A 23,544-nucleotide genomic window follows, 5' to 3' on the forward strand; every position below is an offset into this window, starting at 1 on the left:
ACCCGTCACTCAACAAAGCTGGTGATACTGAAAAAGCAGTGGTGATTGGACAGGTTGTCTTCGGATATGGTTCCTTTCGATGTCTATCTGGCCGATCGGATTCTGCAGTTTGTTTGATTTCCCCGGCCGCTCCTGGGAACAGTTGGGTGACAGTTTGATCCGAGGTTATTGTGGTTTCCTCTGGCTGTGTGTGTCTGAGCGGCTGACAGCGCCGCTTCGCATTGTAGCTTCATGTACCCGCGATTCTACACAAACCCCAACAGACAGGAGCTCCAACTAACAGTGCAAAGGCAGTTTTTGTACAGGGGTGTGACTGATTTACATCACTGTGAGCCTGAAAGCGCAGTAATAGACGGCAGCGTCAGTCAGCTGCAGACCCGAGATGGTTAGACTGGTTAATTTGGTGGATATTTGGAGCTCTACAGAGAACCGACTTTTCGCAAATTCTGCTTTGTCTTCATTGCTATTAGTATCCTTGAACAGTACAAACTGAGGCTGTGTGTCTGGGTGTTTTCGGTACCAGTACAAAGTATAGCCGCTCCTTGCAGTATCATAGTTACAGTTTAAAGTCACCTCTCCTCCTTCTGTCTTAACATCCGATGAGAGTGGCTGGGTGACAGAATCTCCATGAGTCACGTCTGGAAAAAAACATATTAAAACAGAAAAATTAAGACCGACAGTTGTTTGAAATCTGATTGAAGCCATGCCTGGGAAATGAGATAACAGATGAAATGTATTCCCTTCAGGATCACCTGTCAGAATTGCTGCCCACACAACCCAGATGCTGAATAGCCACATTGTCGCTGTCCGCCCTGTCAAAGAGCTGCTCGATATTTGAAGACACCCTTTCTAATCCCCGCCCTCAATAACCCGTTGTCGTGTCTCAGGATGTTTACACCTCACTTCCTGTGTCCCCTGTTGTGTGGCGAGATCGGCAGGTTTTGAGAGAGCGGAGAGTAACTACAATTGCCCTGACCTGGGCTGCACTCACTATCCTTGCACAGGGAATAGATCCGGGTTTACAGAGCAGGATTAGGGAAGATACCCTTCCTGAGCCGATGCTGTCCAACTGGACGTGATCGAGATGTTAATGGAACACAAAAAATGTTCCAGGCTTTCCGATGATGCAGAGTTATGTTGGAGAGTAAGCGATAATGAGGCTGCGAAGGATATGGGGTGGTCAATTGTCTTTGCAAGAAAGTGGCAAAGAGGAACATATTTCGAAGTGAAAAGGTTATTTTCCATGCCAAGAAGAATGGGGAAAATTAATTACTGCTTATTGTTTTGAAATGGTGGAATATATTACATGCTGTTATAATATGTTTTAACTCAATTTTCCGGGGCCCCCTCTCTCTATGCTTCCTCAGAGTTCCTCTCTCTCTCTCTCACACACACACATACATAGACACAAACACACACACACACCTTTAGCAATCTACCCTCTGCTGGGCACTGTCATGAGCACACACACACACAGACACACAGGCACACGCAAACACGCACACACACACACACACACCTTTAGTAATCTGCTCTCTGCTAGACGCTGCCAGAGTCACAAACACGCCTTCACATTTCTGATACCTTATTAGCGAAGACTGAGGCGCTGGAATAGTGGTGTTGTAACTGCACCAGTGATTTAACGACACAATATAATGTCCAGGATTCGAATACCACCTTGGCCAATAATGCAATTTGTATGCAATAACTCGCTTGAATTATCTGCGGGAGGAAGCCGTTGTCAATTGTTACGAAAAACCGCCTGGTTCATAAATGGTCTATCCTGCAGGTGACACTTGACCCACGGCTACTTAGAAATGAGAATGGCAATTCACTCTCTCTTGATATGTCTCTGTAACCAGCAGCCAGTTTAACTAACAGCTTTTATGCACCCATCCAAAGAATTTTGAGGTACAATAACAGATAATTATGGCCATACGCTGCCGTCAGGAAGCGTCGGTGGAGAGCGAATCGCAAATGAGGTTTCATGTCCGTGACATTTCATCTGAGCTCAGTTTGAGGAGTTGCAGATTTCTGGTGAAAGGTCACAGACTGGGACCTTCACTCTGTTTCTCGTTGTATTTCCAGCATTTTCTGTTTGTGCGTCGAATTTGGTTCCCTTTCTGCTGCTTGACTCAAGAGAGGAGTGGGGAATGTCACTCGCAGGACAACCACAGGCGCATTCTTTTAGATAACGATTTGGTTACAATTTGGGACGAGAGTAAATTTGCCCACATTGTGGGCACTTCAGTTTAAGCACAGATTTTACTGTATAATTATACTAATGAAGTGAGAGACCTTGTCGTACAAGTACACAGGTCCTTGAAGGCAGCAGTTCAAGTAGACAAGGTTGTAAAGAAGGCATATGGAATGCTTTCCTTCATTGGCAGAGGTATAGAATATAAAAGTAAGGTTATATTGTTGAAATTCTATAAAACACTGGTGAGGCCACAAGTGGAGTATTGTGTACAGTTTTGGTCACCACATTACAGGAAGGACGTAATAGCTCTGGAGAGAGTGCAGTGGAGGTTCAGAAGAATGTTGCCATGGTTAGAAAAGAGTAGCTACGAGGAGAGATTGGATAGGTTGGGGTTATTTTCCTCAGATCAAAGGAGGCTGAGAGGTGACTTGATTGAGGTGTACAAAATTATGAGAGGAACAGATAGAGTGGACAGGATAAAATTGTTTCCCTTGATGGAGAATTCTAGAACCAGGGGACATTGATTCAAGATGTGGCAGAAGGTGCAGGGGGGTCATGGGAAAGACCTTTTTTACGCAGAGGGTAGTGGGTGTCTGGAATTCGCTGCCCAAGTCGGTAGTCGAGGCAGGAACATTAAACCCTTTTAAAAAGAACCTGGATCTGCACCTAAAGTGCTCTAAGCTGCAGGGCAATGGGCCGGGTGCAGGAAGGTGGGATTAGAATGGGTGTCCTCGGGCTGGCATGGACAAGATGATCCGAATGGCGTCCTTCTGTGCTGTAACTTTTCTATGGTTCTAAGGGTTCTAATGCTCTTTATGAATCATCACACAACGGCATAAAATAAACACTCGGGATCTCCCTCGGTTCCCTCGGACACAATCAGACAATGAAGCTCCGCACATAGCAAAGACTGCACTGACTAACTGCCCCCTCAGTCCGACACTCTCTGTTGTGACAGTCAGCATCTCTGATGAAAGACCCTCGCTAATGGGATTCACTAGACAACCCGCGGCAGGCCTGCCTGTCTCTCCTGTTAGCTTTTCAAGCTCAGAGCCGCCTGGCTGGCATTCTGTTGTCAGAGGGATTGCTGCCGATCTTCCGGAACTGTAACCAGGAACGAGGTTTTTGTACAGTTTTTGAACTGCGTTTTGTCTCAGTGTGGGGCTCAGCCGCACAGTAATAAACCGCGGCATCAGCGTTCCCCGTGTCTACAATGAGCAATTGGCCGCGTTTCTCCGACTTGGAAAGACTCAGTTCAAATCGCCCGCTTCTCTCTTTGCCATTCGATGCTCGCTTTATAATCCACTCCAGTCCCTGACCGGATTCCTGTCTGTACCAATGCATCGTGTAAAATCCGGACACCTCGTATCTGCAATCTATCTGCACCCAATCCCCACTCTGGACTGTTTTCGAAGCGGGAGATTGAAGCACACGGTCCGAAAGACATCGACCTGGAAAAATATTCAGGGTATGAAACACTGGATCAACGAGGTTAATAATGAAAAACTCACTCTGGGTTATTGGGTACCTGTCCTGTACTTACCTGTTCGCATCGCCAGAATGACGGATAACAACTTTAACTGTGCAACGCAACACATGTTTGCTTTGAGATTGTCAATACAAAAACGGGACATCGCTCACAACAGATGATTATTTTTGGTGTAATTGTTAAAATATTGCTTCCTCCCCGGCGGGGAATTGAACCCCGGTCTCCCGCGTGACAGGCGGGGATACTGACCACTATACTACCGAGGAACTGATACCTCGTCACAGAAGAAGTGAACAGATTAAAATGTTGGCTAATTAAAGTCAGTGATGGATAGCCAATGTCTCGGGCACGTGTTCACTTTCCCCGCTCCTCATTGGCTGGAAATTGATATTGTTCACCGGATACAAGAGGGTGGTTTGTTGGTTCGCTGCTCATTTCCCCCGCGGTTCACGTCTGAACCTATCAGTTTCCCTGAAGACCAGCAGCTTCTTCTGGTCCGGGTGGTGGGAAGTGAGGGGAAGCACATTTCTTGATGAGAGTCACTTTCGAAAGCGTCCAACCTGACACTGGGTGTTCAAATCCAGTGGAAAACATTCCTTACAGAATGAGTGATCTCCCGAGGGACTGTACCTCAATAAACAGTTAACACCAACAGGACAGCCCAAGGAGCCATTTCCTTGCAGAATGCGTGGCGCTTCTGGACTTGTGCCTCGCAAAGCAATTAACACACTCACCATGGTCTATGTACCCCTTCCCCTGGAGGATGGGCGGGCTCGAAGATACTCTGCCTACCAAGGGGGCCAAAACATTCAGGGGAATCTGGTTATCCTTTCGTTATAGGATGGGCGAAGCCTGTGGAAATGAACCCCCATAACAGTACCTGTGTAGGGACTGGCTGATGGGAGCCCGCAACGGGTATTGTGTGGGCGCGCTCGGTCTCGGCCCCACCATGTGTCACTGCACACCAAACATTCCAACGTCTGATGCAGCGATGCTTTCAATACTGAGAATGTCATAACTTCTCGCAGATATGATGGATTTCGGGCCACGGTTTCTGTAGCAGTGTTTAGCCTCGGCACCGCTGGTGTTTACATTGCATTGAGTTTCAATCAGTTAGGATAATCCCGATTGCAATCGATGATGCCATTTTCTGCCGGGCCTGAACGCAAGTGTCTCTGACATATAACCGCAGATTCAGGTCACACTGCCATGCTGAAATCCAATTGACACTGACAGGCACTCTGATTGCATTTCGTCTCATTTCAGGACCCAATGCAGTCATGCTTTCTGCGACCTTGCACAGAATTGTGATGTGTTGAGACAGATCCTTGTTCGAGGATCCTCACGAAGCCGGAGTCTGCTGTGCCTCAGCCCTGATCGAAGAGGGCCTCCTGTCTCTGAGGAGGCATTAAGTTGTTCATTGGGGCAGAGGCTATGGCGTTTGCCTTGAAACCCAGGTTTCTGAAGGAGCGAGATCCATCTTCTGAGATGGAGCAGGAACACATCAGATGCTTCCACGTTGCCATTCCTCTCCATTCAAATAGAGCCACAAAATAAGAAAGAGCCACATTTGAATCAGAAGGGAAGGTGGGGGCGGAGGGGTTTGAGGGTTGCTGTTGTAGCAGAGGTGTGGTAGAGATTGTGCGGGCTCCACAGCATTAATTACTCTGTCTTTGTCCCCGCCCCCCACCCCTCAGAAAGGATTGTGGAAGCATTGACATAATGCATGTCAGATCAGTGAAAGTGACTGAACTCTCTACTTCTTTTCCCAGTGACTGGAGAGTGGGACAGCGACTGCAGTTTCCCTGCAGACTGGTCAATGCCGACCGCTGAGTCCGAGTGGATTCCAGGAGCGAAATGGAATTTTGAAGCACAGATTGTATGACAGGCAATTCCAAGGCTGGTCAGCGGGTGAGGCCGGCTCTAGGCAAGGAGCAGGGCGATTTCTCGGCTTCATCTGCCACCTAGTTGGGGAAATCAAAATTTCACCCCGGCAATTTCTCCTTTCATTCAGCGGGCCAGAGTTACTCTTCAAAGCCGCTTACTCGCTACGGCTTTGGTGGCAATTCGGCAGTCGCATGCAGCACAAGACAGAGAGCAGTGAACAGGTCAGATTTCGAGGAGGCCTCCCAGCTAAAAGAATAGATACAGCATCAGTGACAGTACCCGCTCCCATTGGGAGCAGCGTTCAATTCTTGTCCCTGCACATTCCAGATAGTATTTTCCACCATTTCTAAGCTTTTATCTGTTGTATCAATTACTGTCTTCCACGCATCTTACTAAGGTGATAGTAATAAATGAACTAAGTCACTAAAGCTATCAGTAATTATGCCATTCCCATTAGTGAGTCTGCCCCCTGTGATCCAGTTTATTTTAGGTAAAATATTCTTTATTCATAATATATTTGAAAAAAACATTACAAAGTATTTCAAAATGGCCATTAGAAAAAGTGAATTCATGTTCCAGTTTTTCACATAGATCTTGAGGTGCTTCAATGCAGTCAATGAATAATAAAAGCATATCAACATGGCCTTTACAGACAGTCAGGCAGCGCAATTGTATTTAAGTTATCTACATAACGGTTGCAGCCTGAGATGCTTCAATGCAATTGTAACACATGTCGTATTCACTGCATGCAGTTCCTTCTCTGTCGCTGGGCCAAAATCCTAGAACTCCCTACCGAACAGCACTGTGGTGGAACCTGCACCACATGGACTGCAGCTGTTCAAGAAGATAGCTCACCAAAAACTTCTCACGGGGCAATTATGCAGAGGCCGAAAATGCTGGCCTAGCCAGCGAAATACATATCCCATGAATGAATAACAAATAAATTGTGAACATGTCTTCCAGGAGCCTGTAGCAAACTTCACACAGAGAATTCCAGCCTGTACCCACTCGAGGGCTCCCTCACACCAATGGGGAGGTGAAAGAATTCATGCTCCACAGTGAGTTCCAAGGAGACCTGCCTGGTATATCAGAAAGCAGCACAAAACTGAGTTGTGAGATGCTGAAGGTTTTTCACGCTTGTTAGATCTCGGAATGCCTTCCTTTGAACACAGTCTTCTCTCTTTTATCCATATTTTCCTCTTTGAATGCAGGTGACAATCAGTTCTGGATTTACAGTGATTTATTGCCAATCACAATATAAACCAAAGCAGAATTTCAGAAATGCAACTATATCTTTTCTTACCTTTTGCTGTCAGTTGTTTGCTGGTGTCTGCTTCCCTTGTCCTTCTAGATGGTAGAGGCCATATATTCGGAAGGTTCTGTCGAAGGAACATTGGTGAATTCCTGCAGTGCATCTTGTGCATGGCACACACTGCTGCTACTGTGCGTCAGTGGTGGGGGGAGTGAATGTTTGTTGATGTGGTGCCAATTAAGCAGGCTGCTTTGTCCTGGATGGTTTCAAGCTTCTTGAGTGTTTTGGAAGATGTACTCATCCAGGCAAGTGGTGAGTATTCCATCAAACTCCTGATTTGTACCTTGTAGATGGTGGATAGGTTTGGGGAGTAGGGGAGTGGGTTACTCATCGCAGGATTCCTAGCTTCTGACCTGCTCTTGTAGCCACAGTATTTATATGGCTAGTGCAGGCCAGCCCTGTGATGATTGAGCCAAGCATAGATCGCCCTCGTTTGTATTCTGTTTGTGGATATGTCCCTCATTCTCCATTAACCTTGATTTACTGGTGATAATGAACAACCAGTGAGGATTGGACTTCAGGTATCATTCTGTTCCATGTCCGTCTGCCCGATCGGATTATGCAGCTTGTTTGATTTTCCCTGCCGCTCCTGGGAACAGTTGGGTGACAGTTCGATCCGAGGTTAATTTAGTTTCCTCTCGCTGTATGTGTCTGAGCGGCTGACAGCGCCGCTTCGCATTGTCGCTTCACATACTCCCGATTCTACACAAACCCCAGCAGACAGGAGCTCCCACTAACAGTGCAAAGGCAGCTTTTGTATAGGGGTGAGACTGATTTACATCTCTGTGGACCCCAGAGGGCGCAGTAATAGACGACAGCGTCAGTCAGCTGCAGAGCCGAGATGGTTAGCCTGGTGAATTTAGTGGAGATCTGGAGCTCTACAGAGAAACGAATTTTCGAAAATTCTGCTTTACCTTCATAGCTTTTAGTACCCTTGAAGAGTACAAACCGGGGTTGTGTGCCTGGGTGTTGCCAGTACCAGTATATCTTATGATTGCCCCTTGTGGTATCATCGTTGCAGTTTAAAGTCACCTTTTCTCTTTCTGTCTTAACATCTGATGAGAGTGGCTGAGTGACAGAATCTCCATGAGTCCCGTCTGAAAAAAAAGATATTAGAACAGAAAAGTTAAGACCGACAGTTTATTGAAATCTGATTGAAGCCATGCCTGGGAAATGAGATATAAGATGAAATGTATTCCCTTCACGGTTACCTGTTAGAATTGCTGCCCACAGAAACCAGGTGCTGAGTAGCCTCATTTTCGCTGTATACCCTGTCAAAGAGCTGCTCGATATTTGAACACACACTTTCTAATCTCCGCCCTCAATAATCTGTTGTCGTGTCTCAGGATGTTTATACCTCCCTTCCTGTGCCCCCTGTTGTGTGGCGAGACCAGCAGGATTTGAGAGAGCGGAGAGTAACGACAAGTGCCCTGCACTCACTATCCTTACAGAGGGAATGGATCCGGATTTACAGAGCAGGATTGGGGAAGAAATCCTTCCTGACCCGCTGCTGTCCAACTGGACGTTATCAAAATGGAGAAGGAACAGATAAAATGTTCCAAGCTTTCCGATGATGCAGAGTTATGTTGGAGAGTAAGCGATAATGAGCCTGCAAAGGATATGGATGGTAAATTGTCTTTGCAAGAAAGTGGTAAAGAGGAACATATTACCAAGAAGAATAGAGGAAATGAATAAATGAAATGAATTTTTTTGAAATGGTGGAATTTATTACATGTTGTTGTGACATGTTTTAACTCAATTTTCCGGGGCTCCCTCTCCCTCTGCTTCCTCAAGAGTTCCTCTCTCTCTCTCTCTCGCACACACAAATACATACACACAACACACACAGACACACACCACACACACACAAGACACAGACACATAGACACACACACACACACGCACACACGCACACACACATACCTTCAGCAATCTACCCTCTGCTGGACACTGTCAAAATCACACACACACACACATACACACACACACAGACACACCTTTAGCAGTCAACCCTCTTCTGGACACTGTCATAATCACACACAGACACACACATACAGGCTCAGATACACATGCACACACGCACACATGCATACACACACACACACATGCACACTCACCTTTTGCAACCAACCCTCTGTTAGACACTGGCAGAATCACACACAGATGCGCAATGGCCTTTAGCAATCTACCCTCTGCTGGACACTGTCATATACACACACACACGCACACACACACAAACACACACACACACACACACACATTTTGCAACCAACCCTCTGTTGGACACTACCAGAAGCACATACGGATGCGCACATGCCTTTAACATTCTGTCCTCGGCTGAACACTGTCAAAATCACACACACACACACACACGTTTAGCTATCAACACTCCGCTGGACACTGCCGGATCCTCTCTCTCGCACACACACACACAGACACACACACACACTCATTCACACACACACACCTTAAGCAATCTACCCTCTGCTGTGCAGTGTCCTAAACACACACAAACACCTTTAGCAGTCAACCCCCTGCTGGACACTGTCATTATCACATAAACACACAAACACACACACACACACACACAAACACATACACACACCTTTAGCAATCTACCCTCTGCTGGACACTGTCATAATCACATAAACACACACACACACAAACACACACACACACACACACACACACACATTTTGCAACCAACCCTCTGTTGGACACTACCAGAAGCACATACGGATGCGCACATGCCTTTAACATTCTGTCCTCGGCTGAACACTGTCAAAATCACACACACACACACACACGTTTAGCTATCAACACTCCGCTGGACACTGCCGGATCCTCTCTCTCGCACACACACACACAGACACACACACACACTCATTCACACACACACACCTTAAGCAATCTACCCTCTGCTGTGCAGTGTCCTAAACACACACAAACACCTTTAGCAGTCAACCCCCTGCTGGACACTGTCATTATCACATAAACACACAAACACACACACACACACACAAACACATACACACACCTTTAGCAATCTACCCTCTGCTGGACACTGTCATAATCACATAAACACACACACACACAAACACACACACACACACGCACGCACACACGCACACACACCTTTAGCAATCTACCCTTTTCTGGACACTGCCGGAGTCACATACACGCCTTCACCTTTCTGATCTCTTTTCAGCGAAGGCTGAGGCGCTGGCATAGGGGTATTGTACCTGCACTGGCAATTTAACGATCCAATATATTATTCCGGGATCGAATCCCACCACGTCAAATAATGCAATTTGAATGCAATAACTTGCTTGAATTATCTGCAGGAGAAAACCGTTGTCGATTTTTATGAAAACCCATGTGGCTCATGAATGGTCTGTCCAGCAGGAGACACTAGGCCCACAGCCACTTAGAAATGAGAATGGATATTCTCTCTCTCTCTTGGTATGTCTCTGTCACCAGCAGCGAGTCTAATTATCAGCTTTTATGCTCCCATCCAAAGGATTTTGAGGTACAATAACAGATAGTTATTGCCATACTCGGCAGATCAGGAAGGATCGGTGCAGAGCGAATCAGATATAAGGTTTCATGTCTGTGACATTTCATCTGAGCTCAGTTTGACCAGTTGCAGACTGGGACCTTCACTCTGTTTCTGGTTGCACTTCCAGCATTTTCAGTTTGTGCGTCGAATTTGGTTATCTTTATGATGCTGGGCACAAGAGAGGACGGGAGAATGTCACCCGCAGGAGAATCACAGGCGCATTCTTTTAGATAAATATTTGGTTACAATTTGGGACGAGAGTAAATTTGCCCACATTGTGGACATTTCAGTTTAAGCACGGATTCTACTGTATAATTATGCCAATGTTCTTTAAGAATCATCACACAACGGCATGAAATAAACACTGAGGATCTCTCTCGGTTCCCTGAGACACAAACAGACAATGAAGCTCCCAACGTAGCAAAGACTGCACTGACTAACTGCCCCCTCAGTCCGACAATCTCTGCTGTGACCGTCAGCATCTCTGATGAAACACCCTCCCTAATGGGATTTATCAGACAACCCGCGGCAGCCCTGCCCGTCTCTCCCGTTAGCTGTTGACGCTCGGAGCCTCCTGGCCCGCCTTGTGTTATCAGAGAGATTGCTGCCGCTCTTCTGGAACTGTAACCAGGAGCGAGGTTTTTGTACAGTGACTGCCGCGTGTTGCCTCAGTGTGGGGCTCAGCCGCATAGTAATAAACCGCGGCATCGGCGGCCTCACTGCCCCCAATGAGCAATTGGCCGCGTTCTCCGCGTTTCAGTTCAAATCGCCCACTTCTCTCCTTGCCATTCGATGCTCGCTTTACAATCCACTCCAGTCCCTGACCGGATTTCTTTCTGTACCAATGTATCGCGTAAAAGCCGGGCACGTCGTAGCTGCAGTCTATCTGTACCGAATCCCCGCTCTGGACTGCTTTCGAAGCGGGAGATTGAAGCACACGGTTCCGGAGACATCGACCTGGAATAATATTCAGGGAATGAAACACTGGATCAATGAGGTTAATAATTAAAAACTCACTCTGGGTCATTGGGTACCTGTCCTGTACCTACCTGTTCCTTTCGCCAGGATGACGGATAATAGCTTTAACTGTGCAACACAACACATGTTTGCTATGAGAATGTCTATACAAAAACGGGACACAGCTCACAACAGAAGAAAATGAAGCGGGTGAAGAGATTAAAATGTTGGCTGATTAAAGTCAAAGATGGGATATCTAAAGTCTCGGTCACGTGTTAACTTTCCCCGCTCCTCATTGGCTGGAAATTGATATTGTTCACCGGATACAAGGAGGTGGCTTGTTGGTCCGCTGTTCATTTATCCTGTGGTTCACGCCTGAACCTATCAGTTTGGTTGAAGACCAGCAGCTTCTTCTGGCCCGGGTGGAGGCAAGTCAGAGGAAGCACATTTCTTTCTGAGAGTCACTTTCGTAAGCGTCCAACCTGACACTGGGTGTTCAACTCCAGTGGAAAACATTCCTTGCAGAATGAGTGATCTCTAGAGGGACTGTACCTCAGGAAACAGCTAACACCATCAGGACAGCCCAATGAGTCATTTCCTTGCAGAATGCGTGGCCCTTGTGGACTTGTACCTCACAAAGCAATTAACACGCTCACCGTGGTCTATCAACCCCTTCACCGGGAGGATGGGCGGGCTCGATGATACTCTGCCGACCAACGGAGTCAGCACATTCAGCGGAAACTGTTTATCCTTCCCTTAATGGAATGGGTGAAGCCTGTGGAAAGGAACCCCCATAATGGTACCTGTGTAGGACTGGCTGATGGGAATCCGCAGTGGGTATTCTATGAGCGCGCTCGGTCTCGTCCCACCATGGTCTCACTGAACACCAAACACACCAACGGCTGATGCCCCGATGCTCTCAATACTGAGATTGTCATAACTTCTACTTCGGTGAAGATAGAATCTGTACGGCCCCGTCAGTGTAGCGGTCGCAGATATGATGAATCCGGGCCACGGTTTTGTCCTTGTCTGGACCAGTGTTTAGCCTCGGCACCGATGGTGTTTACACTGCACTGAGTTTCAATCAGTTGCGATATTCCCGATTACAATCGATGATGGCATTTTCTGCCGGGTCTGAGTGCAAGTGTCTCTTACATATTGCCGGAGGTTCAGGTCACACTGCCATGCTGATGCCCACTTGGCGCTGACACACACTCTCGTGGCATTTCGCCTCATTTCAGGACTCAATGCTGTAATGCTTTCTGCGGTCTTGCACAGAACTGTGATGTGGTGAGTCAGATCCTTGTTCTAGGATCCTCACGGACCCGGAGTCCGTTCTGCCTCAGACGAGTTCGAAGAGGGCCTCCTGTCGCCGAGGAGGCTTTCAGTTGGCCATTGGGGCAGAGACTGACCTTTCAACCTGTGGCGTTTGCCTTGAAGCCCAGGAGCCCGAAGGAGCGAGACCCATCTTCTGAGATGGAGCAGGAGTATATCAGATGGGTTTACGTTACCATTCATCTCCATTTAAGAGCTCACAAAATGAGAAAGAGCCACATTTTCTTCAGAACGGAAGGTGGGGGCCGAGGGCTTTGATGGCCGTTGTTTTAGCAGAGGTGTGGTGGAGATTGTGCGGGCTCCGCAGCATTAATTACTCTACTACTGATCCCCCTTATAACGGATTGTGGAAGCATTGACAGAATGGATGTGAGATCAGTAAATGTGACTGAACTCTCCACTGCTTTTCCCAGGGACCGGCGAGTGGGACAGAGACTGTCGTTTCCCTGCAGGCGGATGAATGCCACCCATTGAGTCCGAGTGGATTCCAGGAGCGAAATGGGATTTGGAAGCACATGTTGGATGACAGACAATTCCCAGGCTGGTCAGTGGGTGAGGCCGGCTCCAGGCAGGGAGCAGGGGGATATCAAGGCTTTGCCTGCCACCTGGTGGAGGAAATCAAAATTTCAACCCAGCAATTTCTACTTCCATTCAGTGGGCGAGAGTTGCTCATCAAAGCCGCTTAGTTGGAAACTGCCCCGAAACGGCTGTGGTGGTAATTCGACCGTTGCATGTTGTACAAGGCAAAGTGCAGTAAACAGGCCAGATTTCCAGGAGACCTCCCAGCTAAAAGAGTAGATACAGTATCAGTGACAGTACCCGCTCTCACTGGGAGCAGGGTTCAATTATTGTCCCTGCACATTTCAGATAGTATTTTACGCGATCTCTAAGCTTTTATCTATTGTATCAATTATTGTCTTCTTCGCATCTTACTAAGGTGATGGTAATAAATGAACTAAGTCACTAAAGCTATCAGTAATTATGCCACACCCATTAGTGAGTCTGCCTCCTGTGACCTAGTTGATTTTAGGAAAAATATGCTTCACTCATAAAATATCTGAAAGAATATTGCAATGCGTTTCAAAATGGCAATCAGAAAAAGTGAAATCATATTCCAGTTTTCTACGTGGATCATGAGGTGCTTCAATACAATCAATGAACATTGCAGACATTTCAACCTGGCCATTACAGACAGTCCAACCTAATCTTTACAGACAGTCAGGCAGCGCAATTTTATTTAAGATATCTACATAACTGTTTCACTTTGATGTGCTTCATTGCAATTGTGATACATGCAGTATTTACTGCATGCAGTTCCATGTCTGTCGCTGGGTCAAAATCCTGGAACTCCGTTCCCAACAGTACTTTGGCAGAATCTGCATCACATGGACTACATCGCTTCAAGAAGATAGCTCACCACCAACTTCTCAAAGGTCAATTACGCAAAGGCAATAAATGCTGGCCCAGCCAGCGAAGCCCACATCCCATGAATAAATAACAAATAACAGTGAACATGTCTTCCAGGAGCCTGAAGAAAACCTCACACCGAGAGTGCCAGTCAGTGCCCACTAGAGATCTCCCTCACACCAATGAGCAGGAGGGAGAATTCAGGCTCCACAGTGAGTTTCAAGGAGACCTCCCTGATATATCAGAAAGCAGCGCAAACCTGAGTTGTGAGGCGTTTAAGGTTTTTCACGCATGTTAGGGCTTGGATTGCCTTCTCTTGCACACAGTCTTCCCTCCTTTATCCATATTTTCACCTTTGAATGCAGATGACATTCAGTTCTGGATTTATAGTAGTTTATTTCAACTCACAATATAAAGGAAAGTTCATAAATGCATCTATGTCTTTTTTACCTCCTTTGCTGTCCTATTTTTTGCTGGTGTTCCCATCTATCTGCTGCCCTTGTCCTTCCAGATGGTAGAGGTCGCGGGTTTGGAAGGTGTTTTCTAAGGATCTTTGGTGAATTCCTGCAGTTCATCTTTTAGATGGTGCACACTGCTGCTACTGTGCGTCGGTGATGGAGGGAGTGAATGTTTGTGGTGCCAATCAAGGAGCCTGCTTTATCCTGGATGATGTCAAGCTTCTTGAGCGTTGTGCGAGCTTCCCTCATCCAGGCAAGTGGAGACTATTCCATCACATTCCTGACTTGTGCCTTGTAGATGGTGGACAGGCTTTGGGGAGTGGTGGCTGAGTTACTCGACGCAGGATTCCTAGCCTCTGACCTGCCCTTATAGCCATAGTATTTATATGGCAGGCCCAGTATAGCCCTGTGAAGATTAAACCAAGCATAGAGCGCCCTCAGTGTGTATTATTTTTTCGGATATCTCCCTCAATTTAGAATGTATCCCGTCTCCATTAGCCTTGATGTACTGGTGATCTTGAACAACCACTGAGGATTAGACAGGGTGTTTTCAGATACAATAACCTTCCATGTGTGTCTGGCCGATCGGATTCTGCAGTTTGTTTGATTTTCCCGGCCGCTCCTGGGAACAGTTGGCTGACAGTTTGATCCGAGGTTCATGTGGTTTCCTTTCTCTGTGTGTGTCTGAGCGGCTGACAGCGCCGCTTCGCATTGTAGCTTCATCTACCCGCAATTCTACACAAACCCCAACAGACAGGAGCTCCCACTCACAGTGCAAAGGCAGTTTTTGTACAGAGGTGAGACTGATTTTCATCACTGTGAGTCTGAAAGCGCAGTAATAGACGGCAGCGTCCGTCAGCTGCAGACCCGAGATGGTTAAACTGGTGAATTTAGTGGCGACCTGAAGCTGTACAGAGAAGCGACACCCCGCAAATTCTGCCTTTCCTTCTTAGCTATTAGCATCCTTTAACAGTACAAACTGAGGCTGTGTGTCTGGGTGTTGTCGGTACCAGTATAACGCATAGCTGCTCCCTGTAGTGTCATAGTTACAGTTTAAAGTCACATCTTCTCCTTCTGTCTTAACATCTGATGAGATTGGCTGAGTGACAGAATCTCCATGAGTCCCGTCTGGAAAAAATATATTAAAACAGAGAAGTTAAGATCGACATTTGATTCAAATCTGATTGAACCCATGCCTGGGAAATGAGAGAAATATGAAATGTATTCCCTTCAGGATCACCTGTCAGAATTGCTGCCTAAACATCCCAGACGCTGAGTAGCTGCATTGTCGCTGTCCGCCCTGTCAAAGGCTGCTCGATATTTGAAGACACCCTTTTATTCCCCGCCCTCAATAACCCGTTGTCGTGTCTCAGGATGTTTACACCTCACTTCCTGTGTCCCCTGTGGTGCGGCGAGACCGGCAGGTTTTGAGGGAGCGGACAGTAACTCGAAGCGCCCTGGCCTGGATTACACTCACTATTCTTACAGAGGGAATGACCCGGATTTACAGAGCAGGATTGGTGAAGACATATTCCCTGGACCGCTGATGTCCAACTGGAGGTTATCAAGATGGAAAAGGAACAGATTAAATGTACCGAAGCTTTCCGATGACACAGAGTTATATTGGAAAGTAAAAGCTATTAAGAGGCTGCAAAGGATATCGGATGGTTAATTGTCTTTGCAAGAAGGTGTTAAATAGGAACATATTTTTAAAGAAATGTATATCTCCTTGCCAAGAAGAATAGGGAAATTGAATGACTGCTTCTTTTTTTGAAATGGTGGAATCTATTACATCTTGGTGTTGCATATTTTAACTCAATTTCCCTGGGCTCCTTCTCTCTCTGCTTCCTCAAGAGTTCCCTTCACACACACACACACATTCACACACACATATCTTTCGCAATCTACCCTCTGCTGCACACTGTCATAATCACACACACACACACACACACACACACGCACACACAAACACCTTTAGCAATCTACCCTCTGCTGGATACTGCCCGAATCACGCCCACACACACGCACACAAACACCTTTAGCAATCTACCCTCTGCTGGATACTGCCCGAATCACGCACACACACGCGCACAAACACCTTTTGCATTCTACCCTCTGCTGGACACTGTCATAATCACACACACACACACTCACCTTTAGCTATCTACCCTCTGCTGGACACGGTCATAACCACACACACATGGAGCTGTGAATGGTGGTGGTAGCGGCTCCAATGTCATTCCATCACATGGTTGGCCAGGAATCTCTCCAACTCTTACAACCTGTCATTGGCGTATATAAGAAGAATTTGCAAGTCGGTACCTGCTTGACCAGGTAATGAATCTTCTTTGGCCATAAAGCTCTGGAGGGGCCAGGCCCCCTCCAGCTCAGTGACAGGGTCACTACCCATTGCGCCACAAGACCTCCTGTCCTTATATCAAAGAAGGTAAAGGTGAGACTGAATTGAGGCGCTCAGAATTATGTGGTTTTGTTACAGTACATCACACGTAACTGTTCCCACTGACAGAACAGTGGATAACACAAGCGCCCCGATGTAGGTATTAAAAACATCCACTGATAGATATTATTCATTTAATACATTGTAATTTGTTAAATTCTGGAATGTGGTGTCTAAAGGGGCGTCGGAAGCAGATTCAAGGATAACTTTCAGAAGGAAAGTGAATATGCCTTGAGAAGGGTGGAGGGTTATGTAGGCAATGCAGGGGTTGAAAGACGAATCGGATAACTCTTTCAAAGAGGCACCGTCGCCAGATGTCGAGTAGCCTCTCTTTGCTCTAAGATCTTATAATTCCAGTATCTTCATTCCCCTCCCGCTGCATTTGTTCTCAGTCGCTTGAACAGTGAGCAGGTGCAGGATGGACTCTGACGTCTGGAGATTCAACTGTCGATATTTCGGCTCCATCAGTTCCGAGTGCAGCTGAGAGTCACCGCACACTTCACCCAATATTGGGCCTGCGGTATCCCCGCCCACAGCTTCCATTTGCTGCTCTCGCTCTGACTCGATTATTGGAGAGATTGCTGCCGCTGCTCCATTCCTGTAATTGGTTGGATCAGCAGTGCAGTGGGACGGGGGTCTGTATTTCAGCTCCGGCAGGGGATTTCTCGCACTGCAGAGTTACAGACTCAGGAAGTGCCTTGGGGAACCGTCTCACTCCGCACCTTCTGTCACTTCTCAGTAAGTATTTCCTTCCCAGTAAAACTCAATTCCCCTCCTGAATGCTGTAACCCAAATGGTACTGTTGGTAAAACAATAGTGATGGCGATAATGATGATTATGTTAATCAATAGGAGGCTGGTGCTGATTGCCTGTTACTGTTATTTATCTTAGAATGGAACTACCAAGACAGGGTGGAACAATCAGTTCCTGAAATAACGGTTGACGAATAAAGTAATATCACATTAACCTGCACGTTGAGAAAAAGCGATCTCAGCCCTACTGTGTACTGGGACAGCCAGCGCCCACTGGAAACCTCCAATGTACATGTTTCGTCTTATTGGTGAGAATGTGCACAGGAGCACCGACATCAATGATCGATTCTCTTCCACATTTGATAAAAATAACAAGATTGTCGAGCGAACGATCAACAACACACTGATCCCCGACAGCGCCGTTTATTTCTGTGCCATGGAGCCCACACTGCTGCAGGGATTTCGCGGATCCCGTACAAAAGCGTCACAGGCAGTTTCATCCAGTGCTCACCAGGGGGCGCGCACACACCGGTAATTCAGTTTCCACAATGAGAGTGAATATTGCAGCAAAACACAGCACCCAATAACAATAACAGGTGACGTCCACCTGAACAGTCACATTAGTCTGTGATTGCGCCTTGCAATAATAATAGGCATGAGATTGACAAATCGATCCGTGATGCCTTCATTCAAACTTTATTTTGGTTTTCGACTTCTTTCCGTTCCTATTTGTTCCTTACCACTCGTATCTTCAGTCTCCCTCGAAAATTGTGCACATTTACTTTTTCCAGTTTTTAATATAAGTGATAAAAGATTTTTCTGCTACATCGTACATTATTTCAGAAGAGCTTCAACCTGGCTGCTCATGTATTCAGCCCTGATTTCAAATCTTATCACTGATGAAGATTTTGCATACTACTGAATAATATATTAACCCTGACCCACCCCCCAACCCCCCACCCCCCACCCCCCTGTTGCGAAACCGCAATATGGAATGAAGAATAAGCTATTTTTCTCACAGAGAAGAAAAATGATATCATTTTCGAAGTGTGATTATTATTGAGTTCAGTTCCTTGCAGATAACTCCTACGTGTGACAACATTGCACGCTGTAGCCCCGCCCACAGCTTCCATTTGCTGTTCTGGCCCTGACCCGCCTTGCCCGCCGTGTTTTATTGGAAAGATTGTTGTTGTTTTTCCCTGTTTGTCATTGGTTGAATCAGAGGCGCAGTGGCGAGGCGATTCATATTTCTACACTGCCAGAGGATTTCACAGGCTGCAGAGTTACAGACTCAGGGAAGGAACATCATGTGGAACTATCTTAGATCACTCCTCGTTATTGTACCGCTTCTCAGTAAGTGTATGCTTCCCAGTAAAAAATCACCCTCCCCCTTCTTGCCGTATCCCAAACACTATTAATAACAAAATGCTTGTAATGATGATGTAACGATAAACATTGTGATTATCTATGGAGTAATCTGGACTCGGTGGAGCAGTCGCTATCTGAAATGACAGTCAAAGAGGAAAAGGATGTTGCCATAAACTGTACCTTGAAGACAAGCGATCCCAGCCCTTATGTATCCTGGTACAGTCAGTAGCCCGGGCAGCCTCCACAGTTTGTGTTTTATCTCTATGGAGGGATAGCAAAGCAGAACCCAGGCTTTGCAGAGTGATTTTTTTCGATGTTTAGTAAGGCGGCCAAAACAACTGAGTTAATGGCTAGCAAAGCGCTGTTATGCGACACCGCCGTGTATTTCTGTACCATGGAGCCCACAATGCTGCAGAGATACAGCGGATCCCGGACAAAAACCCACACTGAAAGTTCCAGTTAGAATCACTAGAGGGCAGGCCGCAGTACTGAAACAGAAGCAATAATTCAACCACCGCCGTGAGATTAACAAGTGGTTCATTTAAACTGCAATGAAACACAACACTCAGCAAGCACAGGAGAGGGCCACTTGTAAAATTACATCAACAACTCGCATTTATAACAAAAAAAAATGCATGTGTGGAACCTTAACTGACCTTCTGCCTTTCGATATAATTTCCCTGTCTGTTTCCTCTCATCGTCTTTCTTCACTTTTTACCCATATTCTTTTTCTTTCGTTCATGGGATATGGGTGCCGCTGGCTGGGCCAGTATTTACTGCTAATCTCTAATTACCCTTGTTCAGAGTCAACCACTTTGCAATGGGTCTGGAGTCACGTGTAGGCCAGACCAGGTAAGGACGGCAGATTTCCTTGCCTAAAGGACAATAGTGAACCAGATGGGTTTTTTTTAACGACAATCGACAATGGTTTCATGATCATCATCAACAGACTTTTGATTCCTGGTTTTTATTGAATTCAAATTCCACCATCTGCCGTGGTGAAACATTACCCTGGGTCTCTGGATTACCAGTCCAGTGACAATACCACTATGCCACCGCCTCCCCTTCCTTGTTGCAGTCTTTACATTAATGATAAATTAATAAATTTGTTTCTTCTCAGAATATTAAGTCAGGGCCGCTGAAACTGAACATCCTATAAATATGAACTGTCGCATCAGGTCGCTGTTTAAACAAAGAATCTAGTGCAACCTCACTAAGGGCGCCTGAACATTTCTCAGAATAGCCACCAGAAGGCGGAAGATAACAATATTTCTTACTGCACCAATGGTGGAAGTGGATGTTAAAGGAGCGCAAGACAAGCTAAAAACGGCTGTGGTTTAATTCTTATTCTGCTGCACTGCTTTTTCCTGACACTAGCTAAAGTTGTAACAACAGTCCGGCTGGTGTTGAGTTCTTGTTAACGAAAACAAGCTCTACACCTCACCCTGGAGAATTTGAACCCGCTGTCCGCGCTCTGTCCCCGCCCGCTTTAAACCGATCAGAGGTAAATTGCTAAAAATAGCACCGATGCGCCGCACCCCAAATTCTCTCTCATCGCAAATTCTAAGCCTGTAGATTATGGAGGTTTAGATTAACCATCACAACACGAAGGATGTCAGAATTCAGCAGAACAAATTGAAACAGACATTTAAATGCAAACCACAGAAAAGGACAGTGCTGGTAACGCTGACTAAATTACAGCCCGAGTTTATCCTACATGTTTACTCAGTTGTATGCTCAGTAACAGCAGGGATCATCTTTTTAAAATGACGGATTTAAAAACCACTCTGGAAAAATACGGAGTGACTGTTAGTTCACAGCTTCACTGGTTGAGGAGGGACATCTCACTGGAGCCACGGTTACCTGTGCTCTGATGGTAAAGCTACTGGAACATGAGCTGAAGAATTGACGCCGGAATAAACAACCCCCATTGGCAATCCCGTGTTTCCGGTTACAAGTAAAGAAAGGTTTCAGTTTCCTGTCCCACGTGTCTAACTGCGAAATCATTTCGCCTACAAGAACAGTGACTGAACCCCACCTCGGGATGTTTCAATGCATTGGGAGCCAGCTCACCAGCTGACGTCCTCACATCACCACTGGGGACACACGAAAGTGAGATGACGACATCCTGAGACACGACAGCAGATTATTGAGGGCGGGGTTTAGAACAGGTATCTTCAAATATCCAACTCCCCTTTTACAGACCGGACAGCGACAATGCGGCTACTCAGCATCTGGGTTGTGTGGGGATCATTTCTGACAGGTAGATGTGGACCAGCCTCATTTAATATTTCCTCCTATTTTAAACAAATGGATAAAACGTGAATTTTAAACGATACTCGACCTGATTGTTTCTGTTTGAACATGTTTTTCAGATGTGATTCATGGAGATTCTGTCACTCAGCCGCTGTCCTCGGATGTTAAGACAGAAGGAGAAACGGTGACATTAAGCTCTACCTATGATACTACAGAGAGCTACAACTATTTATACTGGTACCGGCAACACCCAGACTCGCAGCCTGAGTTTATATTGTGGAAACACTCGGACGGTCCTGAAGATAAAGCAGATTTTGCCAAAAGCCGTTTCTCTGCAGAGCTCCAGACCTCGAATAAATTCACCAGTTTGAGCATCTCAGGTCTGCAGCTGACCGACTCTGCCGTGTATTACTGCGCTCTGAGGCTCACAGTGATGGAAAACAGTGTCACCCCTGTACAAAAACTGCCTTTGGACTGTGAATATGAGCTCCCGTCTTGCGGGTTGCATAGAATCGGCGGCAGAGGCAGCGACAATGTCAGCGGCTCTGTCAGCCGCTCAAACACAAGCCGAGAGGAAACCACATTCACCTCGCATCAAACTGTCACCAACTGTTTCCAGCAGCGGCCGAGAGAAACAAACTGCAGAACCCGACCCGAGCGGCGGATCATCACGGAAGCAGATTGCAAGACGCACTTTCTAATCCCCACCCTCAATAATTTGCTGTCGTGTCTCAAGGTGCTTTCAATTCACTTCCTTCTGTCTCTCTGGTTCTGTGAGATCCGTCGGTGGTGAGCTGTCTGACATTGAATGGAAACATCCCGAGCTGGACTGCAGTCAATGTCCTGATAGGGGAATGGCTGCGCTTCTGGAGGCGAGGGTGGTGGGAATAAAACCCTGGCCTCTTCATTGTCACCAGCAAACTCGGGATTGTTAATCATAGAATGTACCCTGCAATTTGAGAGGAAAAAGCTGGAATCAGATGTAACGGTATTACAGTTGAATAATGGCAACTACAGAGGCATGATGGAGGAGCTGGCCAGAATTGACTGGGAGATGAGCCTTGCAGGAAAGACAGTGGAACAGTAATGGCAGGAGCTTCTGGGAGTAATTTGGGAGACACAGCAAAAATTCATCCCTAGGAAGAAGAAGTATACTAAAGGGAGGACGAGGCAACCATGGCTGACATCAGGGACAGCATAAAAGCTAAAGAGAAAGCATACAATGCGGCGAAGAGTAGTGGAAAACCAAGGGTTTGGGAAGCCTACAAAGACCAACAGAGGACAACTAAAAAATAAATAAGGAGGGAGAAGATTAAATATGAGGGTAAAGTAGCCAGTAATATAAAAGAAGATTGCAAGAGTTTTTTTCGAGATATAAAGGGTAAAGGAGAGGCAAGACTGGACATTGGGCCGCTGGAAAATGATGCTGGAGAAGTAGTATTGGGGAACAAAGAAATGGTGGAGGAACTGAATAGGCACTTTGCGTCAGTCTTCACGGTGGAAAACACGAGTAACATCCCCAAAGTTCAAGAGAGTCGGGAGGAAGATGTGAGTATGGTGGCCATTGCCAAGGAGAAGGTGCTAGGAAAACTGAAAGGTCTGAAGGTGGATAAATCACCTGGACCAGATGGATTATACCCCAGAGTTCTGAAGGAGATAGCTGAAGAAATAGTGGAGGCGTTAGTGGTGATCTTTCAGGAATCACTGGCGTCAGGGAGGGTCCCAGAGGACTGGAAAAGCGCTAATGTAACCCCCCTGTTTAAGAAGGGAGTGAGGAAAAAGACGGGAAATTACAGGCTGATTAGCCTGACCTCAGTCGCTGGTGAGATTTTAGAGTCCATTATTAAGAATGAGATTCCAGAATACTTGGAAGTGCATTGTAAAATAGGGCAAAGTCAGCATGGTTTCATGAAGGGGAGGTCATACCTGACAATTCATTTAGAATTCTTTGAGGAGGTAACGAGTAGGTTAGACAAAGGAGAGCCAATTGATATTATCTACTTGGACTTCCAGAAGGCCTTTGACAAGGTGCCGCACAGGAGGCTGCTCAGTAAGATAAGAGCCCATGGTGTTAGAGGCAAGGTACTACCATGGATAGAAGATTGG

General features: G+C 46.4%; 1 non-coding gene across 1 annotated transcript; it reads right to left on the minus strand.

Annotated features, from left to right (window-relative positions):
- Positions 1 to 3,883: 3,883 nt before the first annotated feature.
- On the minus strand, positions 3,884 to 3,955 carry trnad-guc (transfer RNA aspartic acid (anticodon GUC)). Its single transcript has one exon. It is a non-coding gene; the product is annotated as a tRNA-Asp (tRNA).
- Between the last annotated feature and the right edge of the window lie 19,589 nt (positions 3,956 to 23,544).

The sequence above is a fragment of the Cetorhinus maximus genome, unplaced genomic scaffold (genome assembly GCF_964194155.1).
Source record: "Cetorhinus maximus unplaced genomic scaffold, sCetMax3.hap1.1 HAP1_SCAFFOLD_392, whole genome shotgun sequence".
NCBI classification, from domain to species: domain Eukaryota; kingdom Metazoa; phylum Chordata; class Chondrichthyes; order Lamniformes; family Cetorhinidae; genus Cetorhinus; species Cetorhinus maximus.